The sequence below is a fragment of the Acinonyx jubatus genome, chromosome B3 (assembly GCF_027475565.1).
Source record: "Acinonyx jubatus isolate Ajub_Pintada_27869175 chromosome B3, VMU_Ajub_asm_v1.0, whole genome shotgun sequence".
Classification (NCBI taxonomy): Eukaryota; Metazoa; Chordata; class Mammalia; order Carnivora; family Felidae; genus Acinonyx; species Acinonyx jubatus.
In genome coordinates, this window is record NC_069386.1 from 129,386,866 (window position 1) to 129,414,476 (window position 27,611).

At 46.9% G+C, this 27,611-nt stretch overlaps 1 protein-coding gene and 1 long non-coding RNA gene across 5 annotated transcripts in view; both read right to left on the reverse strand.

The window, feature by feature from the left end:
- KCNK10 (potassium two pore domain channel subfamily K member 10) overlaps positions 1-27,611 on the reverse strand; it is a 128,584-nt gene that overhangs the window by 74,236 nt on the left and 26,737 nt on the right. The window contains exons 1-2 of one of the 4 annotated variants that reach the window (XM_053224801.1): positions 825-2,416; positions 178-240 (exon numbers count right to left, since the gene is read on the reverse strand). The exons of 2 other annotated variants lie outside the window; for them this stretch is intronic. The gene's annotated coding sequence lies outside the window, so the exon portion shown is untranslated. Of the gene's footprint in view, positions 1-177; positions 2,417-27,611 lie in introns of those variants that run through there. One more of the 4 variants, XM_027066360.2, reaches the window with a different exon arrangement.
- LOC128316096 (uncharacterized) lies at positions 22,064-22,915 on the reverse strand. The gene is made up of 2 exons (XR_008299586.1): positions 22,335-22,915; positions 22,064-22,094 (listed from the first exon to the last, which is right to left on the reverse strand). It is a non-coding gene; the product is annotated as an uncharacterized LOC128316096 (long non-coding RNA).

A 27,611-nucleotide genomic window follows, 5' to 3' on the forward strand; every position in this document is an offset into this window, starting at 1 on the left:
ATAAACATTTAAAAAAGAAAAGTACAGGATAAAAGGTTTCCTCATAAACATCTGCCCATTCTGCTTTTACCGAAACACGGGTAGACATGGGAGCACGCGTGCAAATCTGCTCCTTCTTGGTTGAACAAGTTGTTAGTAGTTTTGAAGTTTTCAGGCTTTCCCAGGCCCTGTACTTACCGCATCACCCATTCTTGCACTCAGTCAACAAACATTTGAGTCAGCCGGGCACTGTGCTGGGTCCTGAGGACACAGAAATGAGTAAGATACGTCCCTGCCTTCAGAGTCGGTGGGAAAATTGACGAGGGTCTCACCCACGCGTGAACCTAGTTCGTCGTCACAAAACCTCCTGTGGAGAACAGTTGTCATTATCTACCCCTCTTGACAGGTGAGGCACTGACAGGTGACCCTGACCAGCCTGTTCCAAGCAGTGGCATCCTTGGATCTGTCTTCACACACCTAACCCCGGATGCCTTCCGCTCCTCCAGGCCGCTCGAAACAAACGACATCCGTGGGATTCAGGGTTTCTTGGAAATGTGGAACGCGGTCATCTGAGAGGTCCGCTGTCACGCAGTCACGTGACTTTGCCTATTGACCCAGGCAAAGTACAAGCGATTGCAACACACTGGCGAGAAGCAAAGAACTCCTGCCCTCCCCCCCCTCAGCCCTCCCAGGTCTGGAATCGGTCCAGGGCCACCTGCACGGATAGCTCAGAGCTTCCGGAGAGCTCCAGGTGGAAGCTCAGTCTGGAATCCTCAAAAGGCTTCCCTGGGGGTAGTGCACAGGGTGGGTGTCAGGAAGAGGGAAGGGGTGATGGGGAGCCCCACCTGCCTGCAGTTGTCCCAGAGGCTGCTTTCACCTCTGCCATCCTCTAAGAAGGGCAGACAGGATGTGCATGTTTGCTCTGACTCCAGAGGCCCCAACAGCCAAACCTCGTTCTCCCAGCTTCCATCTGATGGCTGTGCCTTAAAGCTGGTCAAGCTGGTCCTGGTAAGAACGCAGCAACTCTGCATCTACACACACTAAATGAGCAAGCCCTGTCCCCCAAATGCCACCAAAGCAAAGGCTCTCCCTTTGGGTTTAATTATTTCTCTCTCCTAGCCCTCTCGAAACACCTAAGCTTTCTTTCCAGATGGAAGAAAAAGGCATGGGGAAATTTCTGAGGACCTTTAGAGACAGAGAGCCAAGACTAGAGGAAACCAGGCTGAAAGAAAGGGGAGGGGAGGGAGGAGGGAGCCGAGAACATGCTGCCACCTTGACTCACATCTGTCCTCGCCTCTCTCTTTAGGGCAAGGCTCTGTCTTCTCTCACCGGAATCACTTAGAAAGCCTCCGGTCCTGTCCCCTCAAATCCATCCTCCACATGGCAGCCAGATGGCGCTCTCCCGGGTGCGACTCTGAACGCTTGGACCTCATACTTCAGCCCCTCTGAAGACACCACAGTGATGCAAATAAAGCGCAGGCTCCCAAAACATAAGAGACTCTTAAAAACTGAGAACAAACTGAGGGTTGAGGGGGGTGGGAGGGCGGGGAGGGTGGGGAAAAAGAAAAAAAAAAGCGCAGGCTCCTTCCAGGACCTGGTGCCTGCCGGTCTCTCCAGCCTCACCCGCTGCCACGCCCCCACAGGCAACCTTCGCCCCAGCCAAACCCAGCAGCACCGGACCCCTGCGTGCTGAGCCCTGCTAATGCCGCCCTCTGGGCCATCTTGCTTCCCGATACCTTTCTCCTCCCCACTCTTTATCTGGCTGGCATCGCCTCCTACTTCAAAACTCACTTCGTGTGTCACCACCTCCAGGAAGTCCTCCCCGCCTGCCCACCCCCAGTATAATCAGATGTCCTTCCTCTCCGCTCTGTGTCTCAGTGTGGAGCTCAGCACACTGCCGGCAGCTGAGATCCTCTTACTTCTAATTTGTTCCATTCCTGGATTCATTCACGCCTCCATCCATAAATTTGCCTTGCACCAACATTTATGAGGTCAATGTCACACACTTGCCCAACAGAAAATCCGACTGCAGAATTCATTGAATCTGGTAGTATGAGCAGTCCTAGTACTATAGTATTTTCCGCCACCCCCACAGACAGACATCCAGAGTCGAGGTGTTCTCAGACAATAAATAGTCCAAGGAGAGCTCTTCATGATTTGTTCAATTCCTAAGGAAGACGAGGAAGAGCCCAGGACCAGAGCTCCTCCTTGCCCATGCGAGCTGGCCACGACAGCCCTGGCACTTCCCACTGCCCGGTTCCTCCTTCAAGATCTGGGGCTCCCTACCTTGTGGTTTTCCAACAAGCCCCACACTCCACCATGCTGGTGAGATGGACCCATTTGTCTTGACTCATTTGGTCAAGGCCTAAAGGCACGCAGCCCCAGCTGGGGTTCTGTTGTCTAGGTCCAAAATGCTTCATGAAGAACATATTTTGTCTCTTGCTCTACGTTTTTTCCTCCATAATTTAAATTAACTAAAGCACTTTTAAAAAAAAAAAAAAGATTATTTTTCCCCTACCTTTCGGATTAAAAAGAATGTCAGCTGCTGCAGTTCCCAAAATATCTCCTTTACCCTGGGGCCAAGTCTTTTACACACCATCTTCAGGGCCCATTCCTTCAAGACAGAGGTTTGCCTTTCCCAGGTGTTTTGTCAACAGCAATTACCTCTCCTCACTGGGCTCCATGAAGGGGACTCTTCCCAATCAGGCTGGAGCCAGGGGGTCCTTCCAAAATTCCAGTCCCGCTCCTGCTTAAAACCGCACAATTACTCCCACAGCTGTTTACATGGCCTCCAATGTTCCACGTGCTCAGGCCCGTCTTACTTCCACAGCCCTGCCTCACCCTCCACATGCTGCCCTCTGACCCCAGCAAACTCCCTTGGGTATTGGCTGTCTCAAGCACGTAGGTCACAAGTAGTTGTACCAACCCAAGCAATTCTTTTTTCTAGATCCACAGTAGAAAACAAAACTGAAAAATATGTCTTAACCCATTAGGTAGAAAGGTCCTATGACTTAAGTCCATGACCCCATGCCTAACTCCCTTTCTTGGGAAACGTGTTCACTGCATCCTACCCAATGGTGGTGATGGAAGTAGCCGGAGGTACTTTGAGAAATTCCAAATTTATCAGAGCATAAAATACAAAGGTGGTAAGTGCACGAATGTTTTATGGGGATGAAAGGGGAGGGGCGTTTAGAAACTTGATGTGTCATTTATTCACTTACAACAAATGCATGCCAACTATGTGCCAGGAGCACATCACAAGCTCTATACTCAGTGTCCAGGCTGCCAAACCACCACCTACCAGGAGGCTGAAGAACCCAATTCTTTTGAAAAGAGCAACGGCCAAGTAAGCCAGTGGATGTAAGCCTCCCTGTAGCTTTGATTCCCGTCAATGTAGCTTTAATCCCTCTTCTACTCTCTGCTTCGTCTGCTCTGATCCAAACTTCCCTCCTCCATCCCAAACCTTTCCAAAGACACCTCAGGGCCACCAGGACTGAAGACCTCCCCTACTTCCTCAGCATCTTCAGGGAACCTTCCTCCACCTTCCTCACGGACACCTGGGCTTCCCCGGAAGACCCTGTCCTCCGACTGTGGCATTCAGGTAGAGGTTGTTCAATCTCCCTCACCCACAATGTCAGGGCCACACTGTCCCGGAAATATAACACTCCACACTCTTGTGTCCAAATCCCTGTTCCTTTGAGACCCAAACCCTCTGGTTCCTTCACTTCCTCCTCTTCCTGTGGCTGGCTGTGGTACAGCCGACTTCTCTCCTTGATTCCCTGAAGCTTCCGTCCAGGTCCTGCTTTCCTCCTGAGTTATTTCAGTTGTTCCACAGACAATCTTTCCAATACCCACACCTCCCATTTCCCTCATTTCATCACCATGACCATCATCTCTAATCCACTTCAGCCAGGTTCCTCCAGAAGCCGATCCCGAGACGAAGACTGGTTGGCAAGCAATCTGTTTAGGAAGCACTTCCAGGAAAAGGCCATAAGGGCAGAGAAGGGAAGTGCGAGAAACCATGGAAGAGTGTGACTCCAGGTGAAGCCCTGTCCCCTGAGCCCAGAGGAACCCTGAAGCATCAATTGCTTCTCCAAGTTTGTCCCACTTGGAGGCCAGGGAGCTAGGCTTGCCTTCTCTTACCCAGTCAGTCATGGCTACAGAAATGGGACAAAAATGCCCAGGAGCATCCTGGCCAGAGGCACCAGGAGACCACGAAAAAAATCTCCTGAAAAGGGACTCTTCGTAGGGACAAGCGACAAGGGGAGAAATGCACAGACTCTGGAGGGGGGGTGCACAGGGCAGGGAAGACGGATCTGGAAGAGCTGGCGGAGCACCGATGGTTTCCACCACGACGGCCTCCTCCTATGGCCACATCCCGAACGCCGTCCTCACAAGAAATGTCCCTGCTCCAGAGATACTCCGGTAAAGACACCCACTTCTGACCTGAGCATCCTATCCACCCGGCTCTCTCCACATAATTACCCCCATAACACGTCCCACCTCTACCTCTCACCGTCTAGCGTGCCCCCCGCCCGTCCCGTGTTTTCTTCCTTCCCTGCCCAGCTTAGATGCCAAGTTCAACACTTCACTCTCCAGCTAACAGACTCAACTCCCTTTCCTTCTATCCCTTCCTGGAGCCACCTGGAGCCACCCCCTTCTTTGTTACCCCTTCTCTCTGCTCGGAGACCAGATCCAGGCTGCTGGACGTCGCTGGGAAATTGAACAGCCTCGGGGATTGCTGCCACTTGAAACCCCCTGGTTTCCTTCCCAAGCTGGCTCTCAGGGCCAGCCAGGAAGCTTCCCTGTCTCCCTGCTCAGAGACAGCTGTCAGGACAAACGTCATGCAGAAATGAGGTGTATCTTCCTGTACATAAACCTGAAATTGTATCGAACAATCCCCTGCAAGACAGCTCTCTACTTACAAAAGGATTTTCTGGGGAAAGCATTTGAACAGCAAGTTCCGTGAACAGCTAGCATGGGCTTTGGTTTATATTCATATTTTTCTAAGAACAAACTGTTTATGTAGGATGAGCTGTGCCCTCGCTTTGCCCTTGTCACAGGGTCACTGAGACGGAGTCCCAACGCCCCAGTACATTGTGCTTTGCAAGCTGCCTCAGCCACCTGCATTTCCAGTGCAGCCGCCCAGTGCCTCCGGCTTGCTTGGGAGTCACTAAAACCTCCTACAAAAAAAAAAAAAAAAAAAAAAAATTGGGATGGGAAAAACATTTTCAGATGGCTCTCCCTTCACTGTGCCTCCTAAGTCGCAGAAATGAACGAGATCCATGCAAGGGAGAAAACGGTTTCCACAAAACACCCCGCAAAATGGCTTTGCCTCTTAGCATCACCCTCTGGATAATTCCCCCTTAGAGTGGCTCCTCTAATGCAGTATCGGTGCTGCTGACATCAGCAACATTTCCGTGATTCGCCGTAAATGCAGCCATCGGAGGCTGGGAGTGAGTGCAGGAGGGAGGAAGGGAGAAAGCCTAAAAGGGAAAAGAATGCCCACGTTGTTCCTCACGAGGCTGGGGAGACAGTGGTGTAGCAAACGTAGCAGTCCATTCCTCTGAAGACCGAGAAGTGTTTGCAAATACTATTAATAGCTCTCATTAGTGAAGTCTTCAAGGAATCAAAGGACTTACTGAGAAATTGGGGAAGCAGATCTAAAAAGACAGGGAGGGGGTTCTTCAATAAACCAGCACACCTAAGTTGGGGGTCTGATGAAGCCAGAGATCCCTGCTGCCGAGGGGATCCGAGGGCTGACCCGGGCTCCAGGGGAATCTTCCAACCAGGACGATGCTGAATGTAAGCTGGACCTTCTAGCCAAACCAACATGGCACGCCAACCCCCAAACATCTGCAGTCCTTTCTCTGTAATAATCCCTCCTGCTAGAGGGTAAATCCCTCTAGGTGCCCCCTGCGCTGGACCCTTTGCCTCTAAATCTTCCATATCCCAATCCCAGTGCACAGCATATAATAAGAGCTCAATTCATGTTCATGAAAGGGATTCAAGAAATGCTGGTCAAGTGTCTCGTGCTTCAGGAACCAGCAGACAAACGGTGACAGAGCAGAACCCTGGTGTCCACGAGCTCGCCAGGTGAAAAGATGGATGCATTGGGAGGGGCAACCTTCACCTCCACTCCCATGTCATTCAGAAAAGGCCCAGCACTCGAGGATCAAGAGAAGGCACCCGAAATCTCAGACAGCCAACAGATCCCTGCAGGGATCAAGAGGAAATCTGGCATCTGCTCTGCTGGTCCCTAAACTGCCCCCCAAGAAAGAGCTCATAAAGCAGGGTGCACAGAAGTTTGCCTTGGCATCATTTACAGAAGTTAAATTCCTCTTCCATGTTACCACCTTCTCATAGAGCCTTAGACCCACACCTGTTACCCAGGCAACCTCTCTATGTGATGGGTTAGTAGCAGTGAAGCAGTCACCAAAACCATATTTCCTTTCAAGGAACCACCCGGTTATAAGGACCATAGGACACAGTTCAAGAACCTACAACAAAATACAAATTAGCGAGTATTGGCACATAGTAGGGCTCAATAAACTAGTGCAAAATAAATGTGCTCCATTCAGCTTGCCAGGTAAACAAATGTTAAGTAGGGATGCAAAGTCCTTGTAAATGGTGAAGCCCAGGGGGAAAAAAAAACCACAAAAGAAAAAAAATTCTTTTCATTGATAGTTAAACCTAACCTTTAGGTTCTCAGCTTTTAACCAAGGAATATAACCTTCAGAGAAAATCCTAGCTGAGGGGTGCCTAGGTGTCTCAGTTGGCTAAGTGTCAGACTTCAGCTCAGGTCATAATCTCACATGAGCGGGTTTGAGCCCCTCGTCCGGCTCTGGGCTGACAGCTCAGAACCCGGAACCTGCTTTGGATTCTGTGACTCCCTCTGTCTCTGCCCCTCCCCTGCTCACACTCTGTCTCTCTCTCTCTCTTAAAAATAAATGAACATTGAACAAAAAAAATTTTTTTCTTTTAAATCCTAGCTGATAGGTAATGGTTCACACACTTTGGATTCAACCCGTACTTAATTGCTTTGAAGCTGCCTCTAAAGGGATCATTTGAAATACAGTCTTTCGGTTAGGAGTCTTCTACTTCATAGAAAGGAGGAGGAAAGGGCATAGAAAGTGTCATAACGAATTAAGAGCGCAAGTGACACAACCCAGCTATCTTGGAATTCCTGGGCATTTCCAAGAGTTCCCTGCCATTTCAAGATTCTTAATGGCCCCTCGGATGCCAGCTGCATTTAAGCTGCTATTACTGGGAGGTGCTGAATTCAGCAAAGCCATTTGCTTCACAGCCACAGGGCTGAATTAGATATGTCATGGAGATAGCACTTGGTTCCTCCAACACAGCCAAAAGTGCCACAGCGCTTAATTCACTGAAAACTTCCCCGCGAGGCCCATTTCATGACGTTCTCAAAGCAGTTCACAGGTATCAGGGTAGTGTCCTTCCATGCTTTTCCACTAACAGCTAACATTCACCACAGCACAGAATGCAGTTCGTACTGTTGGATGAGTGCCTACTATGTGCTCAGCACTCTGTGAGGTGCTCTAAGGGAACTTAATGGAAGCAGTAGCTATCATGAGAAAGAAAGGTCCTTGGAGGCTAGCATTTCTTACTGGTCCTGGAGACTCAACCCAGAAGCAGACCATATGGTAGCTTCTATATGACCGTCTAGTTAGGATAGGGTTGCCAGATTTGAGAGTGTGCTAAAACTCACATCACATAAAATTCACTGTTGTAGCCATTTTATTTATTTATTTTTTTAATTTTTTGCTAACGTTTATTTATTTTTGAGACAGAGAGAGACAGAGCATGAACGGGGGAGGGTCAGAGAGAGGGAGACACAGAATCTGAAACAGGTTCCAGGCTCCGAGCTGTCAGCACAGAGCCCGACACGGGGCTCGAACTCACAGACCGCGATACCTTGACCTGAGCCAAAGTTGGCCGCCCAACCGACTGAGCCACCCAGGCGCCCCTGTTGTAGCCATTTTAAAGCGTACAACTCGACGCACGCTGGAAGGTTCAGCAAATAAAAACTCAGGGCACCCAGTTAACTTTGAATTTCAGATAAAAAAATTTTTAGGGTAAGTATGTCCCATGCAATCTCTGGGATATACTTATACTCGAAAAAATTATTCTTCTGAAATTCAAATTTAACGGAGTGTCCTGCACTTTATCTGGCAACCCTAAGTCAGAGGGACAAAAGGAACACAACCATCAACCACCCAACACAACCAACCAAAAATGTAGGTAAGTACTACACTGGGTGATACCAATCATAAAGCCATATAAAAACAAGCAGCAAGCAGGCTCCCACCCCTAGCACCCTAGCTCTTCGCAGGACCCCCACCCCCTCCACCCTGCCAGATCCAGGTCACAACACCGTGGCCTCATTTGACTTGGCCTCCCACAGAACTCCACACACAAGGCCTTGCTCCTTAAAATGCTCCCACTTCTGGCCTCTTGACACCCCATTCTCAAGGTGTGCCTCCATTCTGTCTGGTGAGGTCTTTTTAAATCCACTCTACAGGCTCCTCTTCCTAAAAATGTGTAAATAATGGACTTTCACAGGGCTCATCCCTGCACCCTTTCTTCTCTGTATCCTCCCCATGACTGATCTCTTTCGGGGCCAAGGTTTTAAATGCCACCCACTTGCCGACGACTCCCAGATCTTTATGCCTAGGGAAGCAGGCAGAGGCCGGCAGGAGGCAACTCAGGGATCATGCACCAAAGTCACAAGAGTCGCAGGCATGCTGCGTCGTAGGTGATAAGCCAAGCCAGCACTGGAGGTGGGCCAAAGCCCGGGCCTTGATTCAGTAGCTGCGGGAGCCCTTCACCCAAACAGTGGCATTGCAATGCGCATTGATAGAAGTGGGGGTCAGAAAAGAGAGAAAAGCATTTGCAAGGAGAAGGCCTCTTGGGAAAACTGTCCTGGACTGTGGGGGCAGGGGGACTGTGGGACCCTTTCTTCTAAGAATAAACTTCAGCTCCTGAAAACCTGTGCTCTGACTTCCAGCCTCATATATGCAAGTCACTGGCATATCTCAATTGCATCTCACACTTGGTTTGTCCAAATTGTACTCCATCACCAACCAGTCAAAAAAGAAGGCTCCTCTCCCAGGATGGTATTAACACCCACCCAGTTTGCTCAAGCCAAATGGCCAGATACTAAGAGGCGACCTCACTTCAGCCTCCTTGTTCCTCCTGCTCTCCTTGTTCTATCATTTCTACCTCCAAGGAGACCAAGAAACCACCTCTGGCCCTCCTTCTGCCTCCCCCACCACCAGCCCAGGTCAGCACCTGGGGGGAGACTATCAACTCCGAGGGCAGAGACCTTGCTTATTTGGTTTGCTTTTATACACCCAGTACCTAGCACATGGCAGCTGAACGTGGTAGGCTTTCGATAAATGCTCTGAATATATGAATCCAAGGAAGAGGTTTATTGCATAATTATACCAAATTACACCACAAATCAGTAATATAATTTTTTTTTTTTTACCTAAAGGGCATCCTAAATATCAGCTAATCCTGTAACACCCTCAGCTAGAGGGTGATATAAGCACCTTGTCCAAGGCAGGCAGTGACCCAGGATACAAGCCTGGTGTCCATCTAATTCTTTTCATTTTTAAGCCTTTTTTAAAGATGCTTATTTATTTATTTTGACAGAAAGAGAGTGAGCACACAAGCAGGGGAGGGGCTGAGAGAGAGGGAGAGGGAGATTCTGTGAAATCATGACCTGAGCTGAAATCAGGAGTCGGATGCTTAACCTACTGAGCCACCCAGGCACCCCGTGTGCACCTAAAACCCATGCTCCCTCAAGACCCCTGCTGCCCTCATGCTCAGTTATAAGAAATTCTCTGAAAGAGCACCTTGGCCTGCGATTCTGTATTCATTCTAGAATTTAACTTGACTTTCTCGATTTGGTACTAATAAATCCTGCCATAATCCCAAACCTCATTCCTTGGTGCTCAGGATTTCACCCACTAGGAACAGAGAGCAAAAGCTGAGGCATGGGAGACACCTACTTTGTGGACACACCCCAAAACAAATGAGCAAGCAGCCACCATTCAGTCACCAGCACGAAGGTGAACTTCATCTCTCGGCAGGATCTTCCATTTAAGTACAGCTGCACAGTATCTCAAACCAACTCCTTTTTTATTCCTAGGTACTCGCCAGAAATGCCCTAAACTGAGAACACTGAAGGTACAGAGAGGCACGCCTTTGTAAATCACAGCACATGATAGCTTCTTTTCAAATTTTATGTTTATTTGTTTTTGAGAGAGAGAGATAGCAGGAGAGGGGCAGAGAGAGCGGGAGACAGAGGATCCCAAGCAGGCTCCACACTGACAGCAGAGAGCCTGACGTGGGGCTCGAACCCACGAACCTCGAGATGATGACCTGAGACGAAATTGGACGCTTAACCTACTGAGCCACCCAGGCCCCCAGTATCTTCTTATTCTTACTACCTTGAAGCCTGCCATTAAGCCCTCTCATGCTTCAGGATCAACAGAAGCTGGAATCCATGACCTCCTGACAGGACTGCCACATTGCACAACTCCAGGAAATGCCATTAACAGTTGTGCAATACACAACCTGCACAGCCGTACACGACAGCCCTACGTCTTAAGGCCTACTTAACCTCTGTCAAGTTTGTAATCACCCTACAATTTGGACATGAGCCAAAAAAAATGTTCTCGTGCCAGAAAATTCACATTTCCTTCATCACAAGCAAACAATTGCTGGATACTTCTATCCAACTCTGCAGTCTGCTAAAGAAGGTGATTATCACGTGTTAAGGTTTTTTAATCACGTTCCGTCAAGAAAACTTGGTATGAAAAGGTAAACTGAAAACAAAGATCACGGTGAGATCACTCTTTCTGGGACCTATTTACATACTAAATCAGTCGGATAACCCAACAGACATAAGATCTAAATCACATTTTCAAAAGTCTTTTAAAAATTGGATAAACCCTCTCTCCCTTTCCTATGACTTTCAGTTTTATGGATTTGTGCTTGCAGGGGCACTTTAAAGGTTATTTTCCATAGCAGATGCTAACACACCTCTTGCCACCAGAGAAGACTTTAGCTAGTGACTGAGATCTTGAGGCTGGAATTAGGATAACTGTGGTACCACTTACGGACCAGATCTGTGCACTAAAAATAGACAAGATGTGGAACAGACCAGAGATGTTCAAACTTTTCAAACGAAAGAAACCCTTCCATTTCAAGGAAAGGCTGTGCTCTAAAAGTCTGAATTTTAAGGAGAAATTCAATTGAACTGAATAAAATTCAAACTTTAAGTGGAAATTATACCTATAAATGCAAACTTTCATTTGAAGGAAAGGCTTCAGGTAAACCTTACAAAGGTAAGATCTGAATCAAACCGAACTTCCTTCAAATGAAAAGGTTTTGTTCTGAAAGTTTGAATTTTGAGTGGAAATTCAATTGAACTGAATGAAATTCAAACTTTAGGTAGAAACAATATAGACACAGATAGAGATGTAAAATTCCATTTGAAGGCAGGATTTTTAGGGGCGCCTGGGTGGCTCAGTCGGTTGAGTGTCTGACTTCGGCTCAGGTCATGGTCATGTGGTTCATGGGTTCGAGCCCCTCGTCGGGCTCTGTGCTGACAGCTTGGAGCCTGGAGGCTTCTTCAGATTCTTTGTCTCTCTCTCTCTCTCTCTCTCTCTCTCTCTCTCTCTCTCTGCGCCCCTCCCCCACTCACACTGTCTCTCTTTCAAAAATAAATAACCATTAAAAGAAATTTTGAAGGGAGAATTTTGTTCTAAAAGCCTGAATACCTCTCACCTACCCCACATACTCTTGGATATTGAATACTGTATATTATATTATGTAGTATAAGCATAATATGTTAAATATTAAATACATATAAATGTTATATTATTTTATAGTACACTGTGTTTTATATAGGATGGTATAGTGTAGTATAGTATGGTATAAAACAATATAATATAATCTCAAAGCAAGCTGTAATGGCTGGAATTTTGACAAGGGCCCAAAGTCATATGAGCTTTACCTCCCTCTCAATCTCTACACTCAGTCCCAAGACCTCCTTAGGACCCCGAAGACTCATGGAACATGGATGAAAACCATGAATCTGGAAGCAAAAGCGCCAAAGGGAATACCCAGAATGTGGGCTCTAGTCCCAGCTTTCTACGGACCTGTCCTGTCACCTTCAGCATGCGCCGTGGGAGCAGAAGGTCTGGGTACAAACGCCAGCTTGTGTCACTTGCCCTCTCCACTACTCTCTCTTCTCTAAAAAAAGGAAACTGCCTCAGGGGGTTACACTGCAAATTAAATGGTATTTTACTCTTCGGGGCCTTACTATATTGAATGGATGCAGTATTTAAGAATTGCTAGTTGTGATAACAATTAATGCATTAGACAAGGTCTGTGCAATGGGACATGTGTTCCTGAATGTTGACTACAATGCTAACCGAATACGTTTGCATTAAATGCATTTTGTGTCTTGTTTTGACTAGTTTTATTGTAACTATCATTAGGGATTGTCACTGGCTTTCTTCCTCTCCAGAGACCAGTTAACTGAAAGCCAACTGTAATTCATATTCACCTTGTGGCTACAAGGCTCCTTGTGGTATGTTGGTTTGCCCCGACAGCAGTAAGAGTCTTGCACAGAGTCAGTATTCCATCGGGGCTTCTTAAGTGAATGAGAGCTTACCAGTTCTAACAAACCAAAATTTCAGTACAACAAAGGTCGAGACCAATCAAGTCCTTTAATAAATAAATGAGACCCTCACTTCAGAGCACATCCAAAATTTATAAGTACTCTGGATTCTTTAAGCCAACTGGCCTCATAATTGGCCTCCTGGTTAAGCCTCAAGACAGACTGTATTTTTCCAAAACTGGCCACAACATCTCCTGTCCTGCATGTTCTGATATTCCTCTCATGAGATGGAATCTATGCTCCATCGCCTTGAATCTGGACAGGCTTGTGACTAAGGCAGAAGTGGCACTGTGTGGCCTCTGAAACTTTCATAAAAGACCACACTGCTTCTTCCTGGTTCTCTCAGGACACTCACTCTGAGAACCCAGCTGCCATGCTGTGAGGAAGCCCAAACCAGGCCCCAAGGAGAGGCCACATGGCATGGCCCTGTGTTGGTGCTCTAGCCAACGGCCAAGCTAAGACCCCAGTGGAGAGTCAGCACCAACTACCATCACATGAGTGAAGACGGCCCTAGTTGATTCCACTGCTCCCCACACGCCATCAATCCCCACGGCCTTCCCAAGTGAGCCCCCCACCCCAGACTTCGTGGAGCAGAGATAAGCCATCCCTAATGAGCTCTGCCTGATTTCCTAAACGCAGAATCTACAAGTATAATCAAATACTTGCTTTATGTCAGTAAGTTGGGGTGGTTCGTTATACAGCAACAGGAACAGAAACAGATTTTAATACATATTGCAGTAGAGGGCTTGTTCATAAAATGGAATCATGGCACAAACCTGGAAGACAACCCAAGCACACCATACACTGACTAATAAACAGGTCAAAACAAGACTCCAAAACAATACTCTAATTATAACACACCTTATTCTTTCAACTGTTGAAATGCACCACACAGAGCAACCACAAGAAATACTAACACTAAAATCGCTAGAGAGTATTATGCTAAGTGAAGTAAGTCAGAGAAACACAAATACCGTATGATTTCACTCGCCTGTGGAATTTAAGAAACAAAACAAATGAACATAGGAGGAAAGAGAGAGAGGTAAACCGGAAACAGACTCTTAACTACAGAGAACAAACTGAGTGTTACTGGAGGGGCGTTGGTGGGGGGGGGGGTGGTAAATGGGTGATGGGTACTAAGGAAGGCATTTATAGTGATGAACACCATTATTGCATATAAGTGCTGAATCACCGGAGCTAATATTACACTGTAGGTTAACTAACTGGAATTTCAATAAAAACTCGGAAATAAATAAATAAATAAATAAATAAATAAATAAATAAAATCGCTATCATGTATTGACTGCTTATTAGGTACCGCGCTCTATTCCAGGTACTTCACAGGTATTAACTCATGTAAATATCCAAATAACTCTGTGAAGTAGGTACTAGTATTACCCTCTTTTACAGATGAGCCAACAAAGCACAGGACTAAATTAACTTGCTCAAGGACACACACACCCCCAGCGAGAGGCAGGGCTGGGATCTGAATCCAGCGATCTGGTCCCAGGATGGGTCATCTTCCACAGCGCAGTAGGGCTGCTTTCCAAGGTGCGGGCCCTGCCAAACAGCATCTGTGTGAAGCAGTTAGCACGGTGCTTGGCACAGGCAACACTCACTGTTGACATAATTTAGATCGCCATGTTTTCTAGAGCAAGAATGACGTCCTTCTAAAGCCACGAGTACACCTCCCACATTTTGTTTTGCTCCTTGTGCCTCTGACGGATGATTTCCACATCTTCATCCCCAGCACTGACCTTTTCCCCAGCACTTGTGGATTTAAACAGTCTACCCAATTTCTCCACCTAGATGTCCAATTAGCCTCTCAAACTTAACACGGACATGACTTAAAAGAAGAATCTTGTTTTCACCCACACGCATACCCTGAGAGTGCCTCTTCCCCAGAATTCCCCATCTCAGTGGCACTGCCCTTCCTTCCCCCAGGAGCTCAGCAGAAAAGTCCAGAGTTAATGGTGGTTCTGCTCCGCCCTGGTTGCGTCAGCCAATCCAGCCAAACTCTTCCAAGTGGATACTGACTTCCACCACTTGTCCCCACCCCCACCGGGTCCACGTCCCTCCCTCTCTTCGTCCAAGCACCAGAGCTGCACCAGGGTGTCCCGCCCAGCCAGCCCATTCACCAAGCAGGAGCCGGCTTGACTGCTTTCTAAAATGTAAAGTCGACCCTACACTCCCTTGCCTCCAGAGGATTCCCATTACGCTCCAAAGAGCACCCAAAGTCCCTTTCATAGTTCTCCCAGTTTTGGCCACCGCCTGCCTCTCCATCCTTAGCTCCCCATAAATACCCTCCAGCCACACTGGTCTTCCAGTGTTTCCAAGTTAGCTCCCACCTCTGGGACTTCGCATTTGCTGTTTCCTCTGGCTGGGACATGTTTGCCCAGATCCTTGCAGGGCAGCTCCTTGTCAACACTCAGCACTCTGTTCCATGTCACCTCCTCAAAGAGGCCCCCGTTGCCTCCCACCCCACTGCAGAAAAGCCAGCCCCCTGCAGTCACTCTTCAGCCCCCTTGCCTGACTTTGTTTTGTTCACAGCTGAAACTGTATCATGAGCTGAAATCATCTTTTTTTTTTTAAAGCAAACCTTTTAATGTTTATCTATTTTTAAGAGAGAGAATGGGGGAGGAGCAGAGAAAGAGGGAGACGCAGAATCTGAAACAGGCTCCAGGCTCTGAGCTGTCCACACAAAGCCTGACTTGAGGCTTGAACCCATGAGCCGTGAGATCACGACCTGAGCTGAGGTTGGATGCCCAACCAACTGAGCCACTCAGGCGCCCCGCTGAAATCACCTTCTATACTTATTTGCTCGTTTACTGTGTGTCATCCCCACTGGAATCTAGACATCTGGAGTATCAGATTTAGTGTATTTTGTTCATCGCTGTATCTCAGCACCTAGATGGGTGCCTGCTACATCACAGATGCTCAACAAAGATCTGTTGGATAAAATGAACGAATCCCTTTACTGGACACAAATCCCTGGCAGTCAGGGACTTGTACTTATTCAACTTTCCATCACAAGTTCTGAGCCCAGTTTCTATTCCAAAGTCCTTCTATAGATAGTGAAAGAAAGGGTGGGGGGAGGAGGGAAGAGCAGGAGCGGGGGGGGGGGGGGGTGGGGAGAGAGAGAGAGAGAGAGAGAGAGAGAGAGGAAAAGAAGAGGGAAAGCCAGCCACAGCATCGAGTTGTTCTGATTTGTGGATTTTACAGACATAGTCTTACAAATAGCCAAACATTTAATCCCACATAGGATGCATTTAATCAGTCATCATTATTGAAAAATAATTACTTCAAAAAATAATGACTTCAAAATAATTACTGTCTTAAACAGTCAGAATGTATGGACACCCTTACTATATCTTCCCCAATATAACAAACACCTTTCTGCTAGCCAGTCTGTGAACGTGTCTAAAATGCAATGTCTTCGAAGCTCAGGGGTGTAGGCAAAGGGGTTGAGAGAGAGAAGCTGTCTCTGGAGAAAACGAAAATGTGAAAATGCAAACCCTACCCCAAACAGCCTGCCCCTTCAGCAGGAAAGAATCCAGGAAAGTTCCTTGCTACCACTTCTGCTCAGAGCAGGGGAGGCACCACTTACTTACCTGCACACTTCAGCCCCATCCTAGACCCTGGGTAGACCCTCTGGAAACTTCTTCCTCTTTTCCCCGTCCTACATGGCCTGGGTAAGCTGCTGTGGGTCATCCTAGCGCCCAGCAGCTGGGTCAGCCTCATTAAAACACCACACAGTCTGGAGGCCAACCGTCCCCCTACCTGTGCCCTTCATGTAAAAGTTCCATTCCCACTGAAGGAAATTCCGGCAAAGATCAAGAACAACGTGGCCTTTACTATTCAAATGCTTCCCTCAGATTCACTTGAATGTACCTTCTTTTTGCCCTTTAAAATCACCAGGTGGTTTCTATATTCATCACTAGAGAGGAACTTCACTGGGCTCTGCTATTCACACACTGCCTCAGCTTGAAGCAGGACCCCATTAGCACAGTGATAAATGGTCTTGGGAAGGATCAGTTCGGTGGGAAGATGAACGCATGTTATTAGATTCTCCTGAAGGCAAGCAACATATCTGCCCAACGATCAGGGCCATGAACTTGCAGCTTTGGACCATGATTGGGACGTAGCATTGGCCTCCCATGGGAGCTCTGCCCTGGGTCCTGAATTGCAGCTACTTGTCCACCTCTGTTAGGAAAAGAGCCAGAGGCACACCCATCTACCCTTCCAGGGGCAATATATAATCCAGTAATTAATTGTAGAGCTGAGGATCAGACAGACCTGGGCTCATGTCACTAGCTGTGTGACTTTTGGAAAAAGTACTTAAGCTTCCTGAACTTCATTATCCTTATCCTCAAAATGGGAATAAAACCTTCCCCTTAATGCTACGCTGACACTTGAAGATAATTCCCTAAGGTGCCTAGCATAACACCTGGCATACAGTGAAGGGTAAGTGTCACCTGCCATGATTATCATTTATCTATTTTGGTATAAGCATGGTATCTTATTCATTGTTTATGCCCAGCCCAAAGCAAAGGGTCCGGCACACTGTGGATACTTAATTTTTAAGATAATCAGTGTGGTAGGCAGAATAATGTTCCCTAAGACTGTCCACACCCTAATCCCTGGGACCTGTAAAAATATCACCTTATGTGACAAAGGGACATGGCAAATGCGAGTAAGTTAAGGATGTGGCATGAAGAGATTATTCTGGATTATCTGAATGGACCCAATATAATCACAGGGGTCCTAATAAATTGGGTGGGGGAGGCGGGCAGAGGCAGAGAAGGAGATGTGAGGATGAGAGCAAAGGTCAGAGTGGTGTGGCCATGAGCCAAGAAGCTGGAGAGGGCAGGGAGAGGGTGCTCCCTTAAAACTTCCAGAAGGAGTGCAGCCTTGCTGACCCCTTGATTTTAGCCCCACAAAGCCAATTCTGAAATCCGACCTACAGAGCAATACGGTAGGAAATTCGTTTTGTTTTAAGCCGTCCAGTTTAAGGTAGTTTGTTACAGCGACAGGACAGCAGCACCATCAGTGACATGTCCTGGCTGCTGGCCCCGTGCCAGGGGCTGCGTATGTTTCACACACAATCGCATTATGTCCAGTCCAGGGCGGAGGTTTCATTCTTGCCCCAATTTTACAGATGGAGAAACCGAGGCCCAGGGAAATTAGGTAGTTTGCCCCACACCCAGAAAAACAGATGCAGTAGCACTGACCTGCAAAGCACTGTGTGTGAAGAAGGAAACCTTTACAGAAAAAAAACCTTTGTAGAAAATTCTTGCCGGTTTTCCTGCAAGGAACAAAGCCGTAAGCTACAGGACCACAAGAAAGTGACAGAATTATTTCGGCAGGTTGTGCCGCTGCTATTTTCAGAGGCAGATCTTTTCATTCACAGAAAAAAGGCATCCGCAAAGCAGGTGTGTGTGGAAGCTTCTAGGTCAGTGTCAGGAGACCAGGACGCAGGTGAGCCGGCATAACTATGCACTAAAAAGGAGCCCATCATCTCGGCCTGGCCAGTGGTCCGTCTGCAGCGGAAGTGGGCAGCACCAAGACTATTTTCATTCCCACACGACTTGCACAAACTGTCGTTTTCACCTAAAAGTCACGAACAAGGCAAACCGGGCAGAGCCCTAAAGAGTGAGAGCCTCTCCTCGCCATAGGCACCACGGCTGGCTTTCCCAGGCACAGTGATTTTCAAGCCGTGCCCAGGAGCGAGCCTGTTGTACCAGCCCTTGCTCCCCACCTCACCCACCATGTGTCGCCCTCTCTGTCTGCTTTATACATTGGACTGTCCTGCGAGGTTTCATTTGACGACAGGGTTTCTCTCCCACAATGCCACGTGAAGTGGGGCTTTTCCTGTTCCCTCGGGATTTATACTGACACCCCAGGGCGGAAAACTGAGCCTTTATTTAGGCAGAAATTGCTAAGTTGAGGTCCAACTGGTTCAGAAACCACCTGCTGCTCCCAGCCCATGTAAGAGAATTCACTGGGGAAAAGGCGTTTCTTAGAGAAAACACAGCACTGGGGAGCACAGCAGCAGAGAAGCAGCCAGAGAAGTGCTCAGAGAGATGAGAGTGGTTGGCAGAAGAGGGTCCCGGCACCTCACACCCTCAGCTGCGGGCTGGCTGAGCTGCACACTTCACAGGCCTGCCTTGCGCCGTTCCAGATTAGAGTGTGAGACATTCACTAGCAATCAGGTCTGCTGCATTAACTGCCTAACTCCAGAGTACGCACAGGGGGTGCTCCCTGGAAGGGCGCAATGAAGACAGCCCGGGGAAAATCAGACACAAGGCCCCACACTTTGGCCTCGTTGAGGACAGAGGGCAGCAGAGGAGTGGCTCGCTCCTCCCAAGCTGGGCAGCACAGAGATACATGATGATTTCTCATGGGCCAAATGGACACAGAGGTGCGACGAGGGGATAGCTCGGTTAGAGCCTTCACTAAAAGCCCTGCCCCCCAAAGTGGATCTATTTGGGCAAAATAAATAAATAAATAAATAAATAAATAAATAGCCCAGGATGTACTCGGGCAGAGGCTGAGGGGGCATCATAAGGGACCAGCCAGGGAGGGCATCACTCATGCTGTGGGAAAGCCTGAAGATCTTCACAGGGGGTCTCCAAGAACCCACAAAAGCTCTTGGATGCCTGTAAGGCTACAGAGAACCATGAAGGACATCAGCTAAGTAGAACATTTTGGCCTCCTCCTCGTCCCTCTCCCTGCCACCTGACTCCGGAGGAGCCAGAAGTTGCAAAGCAAGCAGGGAAGGCGTTTGGACCCAGAGAGAAAGAGAACAAACAAGGCTTCTCTTTTCCATTGCTGGTCTGTGGTGTCTCAGCCCAGGCTTGAACTACGGGGAAAGGAGAGCTTTTACATAGATGAGAGGATGGTACTTGGGTTTATATTAAACTGGAGTTTAGAATACTTGAAAATAATTATTCTTATTTCTATTTTTATTTTATTTGAGAAACGCTTGGAAAGGCTATAGGATACTGCTGGGATATGATTCAGGGTTGGCCTAACAGAACAAATGTGAAAGTCACGGGTGAAGAGAAATAAAGCCATTTTTCTGTTTGCATTCCCAATAAAATCCAGCCCATTTAATTAACCAATTACACGGCATTAAAAAAAAAAAAAAATGCTTCAGGCGTCCGTGTCTCCACTGTCTCGCCTCTTACCTAAGCTGCTGCGATTCCTTGCCTGTACCTCAGTAACTTCCCAAATGGCATCCCTGCTTCCAGTCTTATCTGCCCTCTCTCCCTGCCCCATCCACGCTCTCACGACCAGCCCCGTTGGGGCAACAGCCTGATTCTATTTAGGGAAACCACTCCCGCCCAATCTCAGCCCTTGTGCTGAACATCACTGACCAGCAGAGACTTCATGAGTGAAGCACATGGCCCAGGCTAAGCCAATCTGCGCATTTGATCCCCACCTCCCACCATGATTGGCTAAAGGATGAGTAACTGACCTCGGACAAGCCAATCAGGACTAAGAGAATTTCATTGCAAGACTTCTGTTTGAGCCTTAGACAATGTAGCTTACTGCGTCCTGAAGGATGTGAATCCAGAAGGACGGACCCCAGAGCTGCTGGCAGCCTTCAGGTAGGACCACCAGGTAGGGGGGTGTCCAGGAACAGAGCGATGCAGAATGGACAAAAGAAGAAATATCCAATCCTGGATGCATCATCTGAGCCCGAGATGGCGCTCTGCCTAGGCTGCTCAGTTATGAGAACCAACAATCCCCTTTGGGGCTGGATCCCATTTGGACCAGGTTTTCTGTCGTCGGCAACAGAAATCATCCTAACAGATACATTGGCTGATCCAGTGACTGTGTTTAGGCCCATTAGGCTCATGTCTCCATCAATCCAGACTTACAAATGGCCTCCGACCTGTACTGGGCAAAGGCCCAAAGAGGTTCTGATTGGGCTTTGGGGCACCAATCACAGCAGCATCGTTGCCATTAGCATCAATTCCTGACCTGAAAAATTACCAGCTTTCTCCTTCTCCTCCTACAATTAACGTGCAACTTCAAGGACACTGCCCCAACACTGCTCCTTCTCTTGGTGTCTTAACAATGTTGCTCTCTGCCTTTAGAAAGAATTTAAATACAGTCACCATTAATACGCTGATACAGGTTACAATTCCTCACTGCGCTTTTCATTACTATTCTAATTCAGAATACTCTAACTCTCTTCAATGGATTTCTCATATGGGTTTCTTCATCTGTTTGCTCTTACATTGGAAACTCGAAAAGACAGGGACCAAGCCTCTTTGCAAGACACCTCACACAAGGCAGAATAGTTAGGAACTTAATAAATGATTACCGATGACAGAGATAGTGATGACAAGGGTGATAGTGATTGTGTTACATGCCTCATTAGAAAGACGATTGTTCTCACCATTTAAGGGAGATATTTCCTCTAAATTAATAAAAATCTACTTTGTTCTATTACCCTCACAAGAACAAATCAGAAAGGCTTATTAGGTGATCAACTTAGACCTCTTCCTAGTTCCCAGATTTGAATAGCCACCTTTGGTGTTTGAAAGCTAGGACTCTTCCTTATAATATATAAAATTCCTCTTGTCTATCCAATAGGTCTAAGAAAAATAACACAGTGATTCTAAATAATAAACCAAACATTTTAAATTTCCTTGAGATATCCACAAGATCAAAATCTAAACGGAATCCATTGAAGGCAGAACATCCCCACAGATATTAGCAACATAATTAAAATTATTCATCAACTCCCAACTATAGACTGTGAGCTCACCCCTACAGCAAGCTGCTCTTGGGATCATGGGCTTTATTAAAACACCCATTCCTGATTTCTAGAATCTTAGCTACAACAGCACTTCTGTTCTGTGGGGGTCTGATTACAGTAAAGTAATAAATTCTTGAACCTCAGCACATAAGTCACCAAGCTGCCAGACACTCCCCTGGGTCTGGGAGCCTCTGCCGCCTCCCAACTTTGTCTATCCAGTCCATGCACCTTGGTTACAGCACACGAGGACATTACTTAAGACATTGGTGGAATTCTGCCACCAGAATTTTGGATTCTGATGCTATGTAATTTTCCATGTACTGCTCTGACCCTGGTTGGCTTCTGTGACCTCTCCCGATTGGACACAAATTCCCTGCATGTTCTGAGGCTTTGGGATGCCCTGCAGGATGTTGAAAATGGAGTGGACTTTGATGACCCATGGACCAAAGCTGAATCCTGTTCCTATCACTTATTAACTATATGACACTGGGCAAATTACTTACCCTCTCTGAGCCCCGGGTTCACACAAAAAACAAGGGCAATAATGATGCTCAATGAATACTTATCTTGCAGGATTTTTTTTAAGTAGCATCTTTGACTCAAAACCACAAGATATCGGGGCGCCTGGGTGGCGCAGTCGGTTGAGCGTCCGACTTCAGCCAGGTCACGATCTCGCGGTCCGTGAGTTCGAGCCCCGCGTCGGGCTCTGGGCTGATGGCTCAGAGCCTGGAGCCTGTTTCCGATTCTGTGTCTCCCTCTCTCTCTGCCCCTCCCCCGTTCATGCTCTGTCTCTCTCTGTCCCAAAAATAAATAAACGTTGAAAAAAAAATTGAAAAAAAAAAAACCCACAAGATATCACCTTACGCTGTTAGAATGTTATCAAAAAGACAGCAGATTACAAATGCTGTTGAGGATGTAGAGAAAAGGGAGCCCTTGTGTACTGCTGGTGGGAATGTAAATTGGTGTAGTCGCCTTGGAAAATAGTTTGGACATTCCCCAAGAAAGTAAAGATAGAACTACGATATGATCCAGCAATCCCACCCACCTCTGGGTATTATCTCCGAAGGAAATGAAACCACTATTTTGAACAGATTATCTGCACTCTCATGTTCACTGCAGCATTATTGACAATAGCCATGGGAGGAAAACAATCTGAATGCCCCTCCATGGGTAAACGGATAAAGAAAATGTGATTTATATAGATACAGATACATGGATATATAGACACATACAATGAAATACTATTCAGCCTTTAAAAAGCAGGATATTCTGGGGCACCTGGGTGGCTCAGTCGGTTAAGCGTCTGACTTCAGCTCAGGTCAAGATCTCATGGTTCATGAGTTTGAGCCCTGCATCGGGCTCTCTGCTCTCAGCACAGAGCCAGCTTCAGACCCTTTGTCTCCTTCTCTCTCTGCCCCTCCCCCATGCCCCCCCTCTTAAAAATAAAAAAAATAAAGAAATAAGGATATTCTGCCATTTACAACCACATGGATGAAACTGGAAAGCACTGTGCTAAGTGAAATAAGCCAGACAGAGAAGGAGAAATACTGCGTAGTATCACTTATATGTGGGATCTTAAAAAAAAAAAAAAATCAAACTCCAAACAGAGTAGAATGGTGGTTGTCAGAGCAGAGGCAGAAGGAAATAGGGAGAGGCTAGCAAAAGGTTGTAAGATAAATAAAGTCTGAGGCTCTAACATATAACATGGTGACGGCAGTTGATCCTACTGTATTGCACAACTGAAACTTACTAAGAAAGTAGAACTTAAGTGTTCTCATGGGGGGGGAGGGGGGTGTAAATATGTGAGGTGATGGATGTCACACAACTCAGCGGTGGAAATCTTTCCACAGCGTATACGGATGTCATGTCACCACGTTGCACACCTTAAATATTTTACAATTTAAACATGTTACCATTTTATTGGTCAGTTATGAATAAATCAATAAAGCTGAAAAATGGCGTTTTTGAAATGGGCAATGGTAGGACACTCAATAAATAGATGCTGCTATCATGCTAACTTTGTTGTTCACTTTATCACCAGGTACACACACTGACGTCACTCTCCCGTCTCCCATGCCGCAGCCCTGCCATTCATTTCTCATTCCTCCCACTCTGTCCTGATGTCTGTCAGAGTCACACTGCCTGAATTTATGTAGCAGACCAGAGAGGGACAGAAGACACAGAGACGTGAGGCACTGGAGGATTTCTGTCCACCGTGCTATTACTGCCTATGTGGCTTGAACCACTGGCCCTCCGTCCATCTTCTGACTTTTCTCCTAATCTGGACATCTGGGCATCTGCGTTCTGGCATCCCTGGACCAACCTCCGTGCCTAAAATTAGAAGCTTAACATTAGTACTGAACTCCAAATGGGGCCATGATATTGTCAAAGCATGGTACCAACAATAACGTTGTGCACACATCGCCTACAAAATATAATACATCACCTACAAAATGCATCATTATTTTACATATTTCTAAAAAATTAACATTGCCAGCTAACTGACTGCCTATCGTTGGTAGTAAGACACCTTGTGATTTCAGGAATGTAAGGAAAATAATGCATCTTCGAATTAATGCGGTACAAGAGAACATTTGCCTTGGAGAAACGGTTAAGAGCAAAACACAGTTCTGATCCTTATTTGCAAGAGTCCTGCACAGAGCCTGGCAGACGGTAAAAAAAAAAAAAATATTTGTCAAATGAATAAATATATACACATGAGTGAATACATTTCCTAACAGGCACATTATAACCGGGTTCCATCATTTAAAAAGAAAATTTGATGCAAGGGGGAAATCAAGCTACAAGTTAAATGCATCACTTCACAAAGCTTCCACTTACATTCATTAAAAAAAAATAATAAAGGTCGCTCTGACCATTTTGTAAGTTTGCTGCCTCTTCAGCAACATGGAAGGCCAGATAACAGTGATAGATTTCCAAAAGCTTAGTGTCTACCTAATAGCCAGTCTGATGCTATTTTTAAGTGTGCGGTTTCTGGGACTATAAAATCTAAGGTGCCTCTTCAGAAACATCTGGCAGCATCCGCAGGGCACGCTTTGGGTTCCTATTAGCTAGGAGACAGTGCTGGCGTCTTTGATAACTGGGAACGCAGATCCATTTAACAGACCCTTCTCCTTTCTTTTGTAGCACTAAATTGGCTCCAGATTTGCTGGAACTCAACCAATCCCTACATGGTGACGGGGACCCAGGCGAGTGAGTCACAGTCCCAAAAGAAGTTCTCATTAGAAGAATTCACCTCCACTTCCTGCCCAGAGCGGCTCCCAAGAGCCGCTCTGGCCTATTCATTGCAATTGAAAGTGGTGCATTTCACCTCAGATACTACAGAGTCAGGCATTCCATAAAATAAACAAACAAGAACTATTCAAGCAGAGACTAAATGAAAACAAATGGATTTTGGAGAGTCACAAATTTAGATGGTGCTCCAGGAAAATTTCCAGGTGACAGGTGCCACCAGCATCAGAGGTCCACCCTTCTCTTTGCTCTGCAGTGGAAAGTCAAATTTCAGACCCTGCCCTTTTTAAGCCTTCATCTGCTGTTTGCTTAAATCATTTCACATTAGACTTCTCTCTGTGTAGAAGCAGAATTGCATCCACAGCTGCTGGATGTCACGTCCACTTCAGGCGGGAAACAAGGAGCTGGAATGGAAGAATCCCGTTACGTAAGCATCCCTCAATACAGGGATGTTGCAGGGGAAAGGACTGTGGGTAAAAACGAGTGACTCGAATGACTTTTCACAAAATATGGGAGTCCAATTTCCCAGGACATGGTACCCTTGTACAAGTCAAGAGCAATAATGTCCATTTTCAGTGCAACCTAAATGCCTCTCGAGCATGCAAATCCCCACGGAAATTATACAGCCATTTATCTTGGTGTATGCTTAAAAACAAAATAGAAGGAATTGACAGAGCATGGACTGCTTCTGTTCTGTCCCAGCAAAAAAATTACCTCTAAGATGCCTTCTCCCCCCTCACCCACATATACTAGAACTGCAAACATTATCTTGTTCCCCCCACACACAATGCTCCCCAGTATTCCATACCTCGTGGATGACACCACTCTCCCCACCTGTAATTCGAGACAAAGGACTGACCCCGCTGTGCTGGTGGCTGGTCGGTTCCCAGACCTCTCCACTGACCTCTCTGTTTAGATCTTTCTTCTTCACTCCCTCATTGGTCCCTCCAGCCCAGACCTCTGTCACGTGACCATTCGGGATCTCATTATTCATCACCCAGGTTACTACAGTTTCTTCCTGAGAGTCCCCAGCTTGCATCTACTGGATGTGGATTCATATCCATTAGCGGTTTCATAAAGTGCAACACATCACACATCATAGCCTTCAAAGTCTCTTCATTGACTCCGGAAATAAATCTGTGCTCAACCCAGAGTCCAGGGTGCCCACAAGACCCCGGCCTTCTTTTCCACCTTCATCTCCCCACATTTCCCACAGAACAACTGGAGACTCGCTCTTCTTCCAAACAAGTGCCTCAGTTTCCCTCTTTGGTGCCTTGCGGATGCCTTTGCCTCTGTCGCACCCTCTCCATCTCTGCCTTTTACATCATCCTTCAAAATCCATGTCAAATGCCAGAGATTCCAGAGCCGCACCCCCCCACCAACCCCACCAAGAGCTGGCTATGAACTCATCCTCTCCTAAGCCCTGAGCATACACTCACTGCATCGCTCTTGAGGTCCTCACCCCATTCTGCACCCGCCACCACCCCTTCGTCCTTCATTCTCTGGCTTATCACTCACTGAAACACTGTCCTCTCCATCATATCTGCACAGGCATCATGCAGTATGTGACAGGTACCTGCTGAAGTAAACTGGACCTCGGGAGAGCTTACCAGCCCTGGTTCCGTAGATGGAAGTCACTCAGCTGCCCAGGACAGAGCTGATGTCAGATGGCATAACGGAAGCTACTTTGACAGTTGGGATGGGCCTCATCAAGCCTACACCTCACCGTCTTATTGGTGTGCCATTCCCTCACTGCCTTGCTCCAAATCCATTAAGAGCAAAGATTGCATATAATTCCTATTTCCATCTCCTCCGGCACAGTGGTTTGCACATAGTAAGTATCTAATAAATGCAGCTGAACCCATTTGCTCAATTCATCATGTCACAACCAGAGAGCTCTAACAGTGCTCTGAGTGTTCCCAAGAGTGTAGTACAGGAACCACTGGTGGTACATAGATGGCATTAGGTGACACACAGATGAGGCATTTTTTAATGGCCATGGGTTCATCTTCACGAGCACCCGGGAAAATGGAAGTAGTGTAGAATACCTACGATTTCATAGGTACCATTGCTTTAGGGTAAGGCTAAATTCATTTAAGTTTTTATTTTTATTTTTTTTTAATTTTTTTTTAACGTTTATTTATTTTTGAGACAGAGAGAGACAGAGCATGAACGGGGGAGGAGCAGAGAGAGAGGGAGACACAGAATCGGAAGCAGGCTCCAGGCTCTGAGCCATCAGCCCAGAGCCCGACACGGGGCTCGAACTCACGGACCGTGAGATCGTGACCTGAGCCAAAGTCGGACACTCAACCGACTGAGCCACCCAGGCGCCCCCATTTAAGTTTTTAATACAAGGCGGCAATCTAAAGAAAAAATATCAACTAAACAGTGGCAGATATTGCTCACGGCAAAACTAAATTTATTTAAGTTTTTGTTTTTATTTTTTTGTTACTTGAGAGACAGCGAGAGGGGGAGAATATCCCAGGCAGGCTCCGCACTCAGGGAGGAGCCCGACACAGGGCTTCATCCCCCCCACCCTGGGACCATGACCTGAGTCAAAATCAAGAGTCAGAGGCGCAACTGACTGAGCCACCCAGGTGCCCCTATTTAAGTTTTTAACAGCGGAATCAACTTAATGAAAAAATGCAAATTAAGTAACTAGTGTCACAGGTGATATTTCAATATGGCCACAAAAATTCTAAAGCAAAGGTGGCAGAGGAAACCTTGCCCAAACTAGCATTTCAGGTTTGAGCTGGTTTGCTCCCAAATGCCCGACCCTCCACTGAAAGATCCGTCCCTTCCAAACATCCCTTCGTGTCACATCAGGTCTGGAAAACCCTAAGTAGCTCCCCACAACCAGCCGCATCTCACTTCCTCCACTGACCGCTC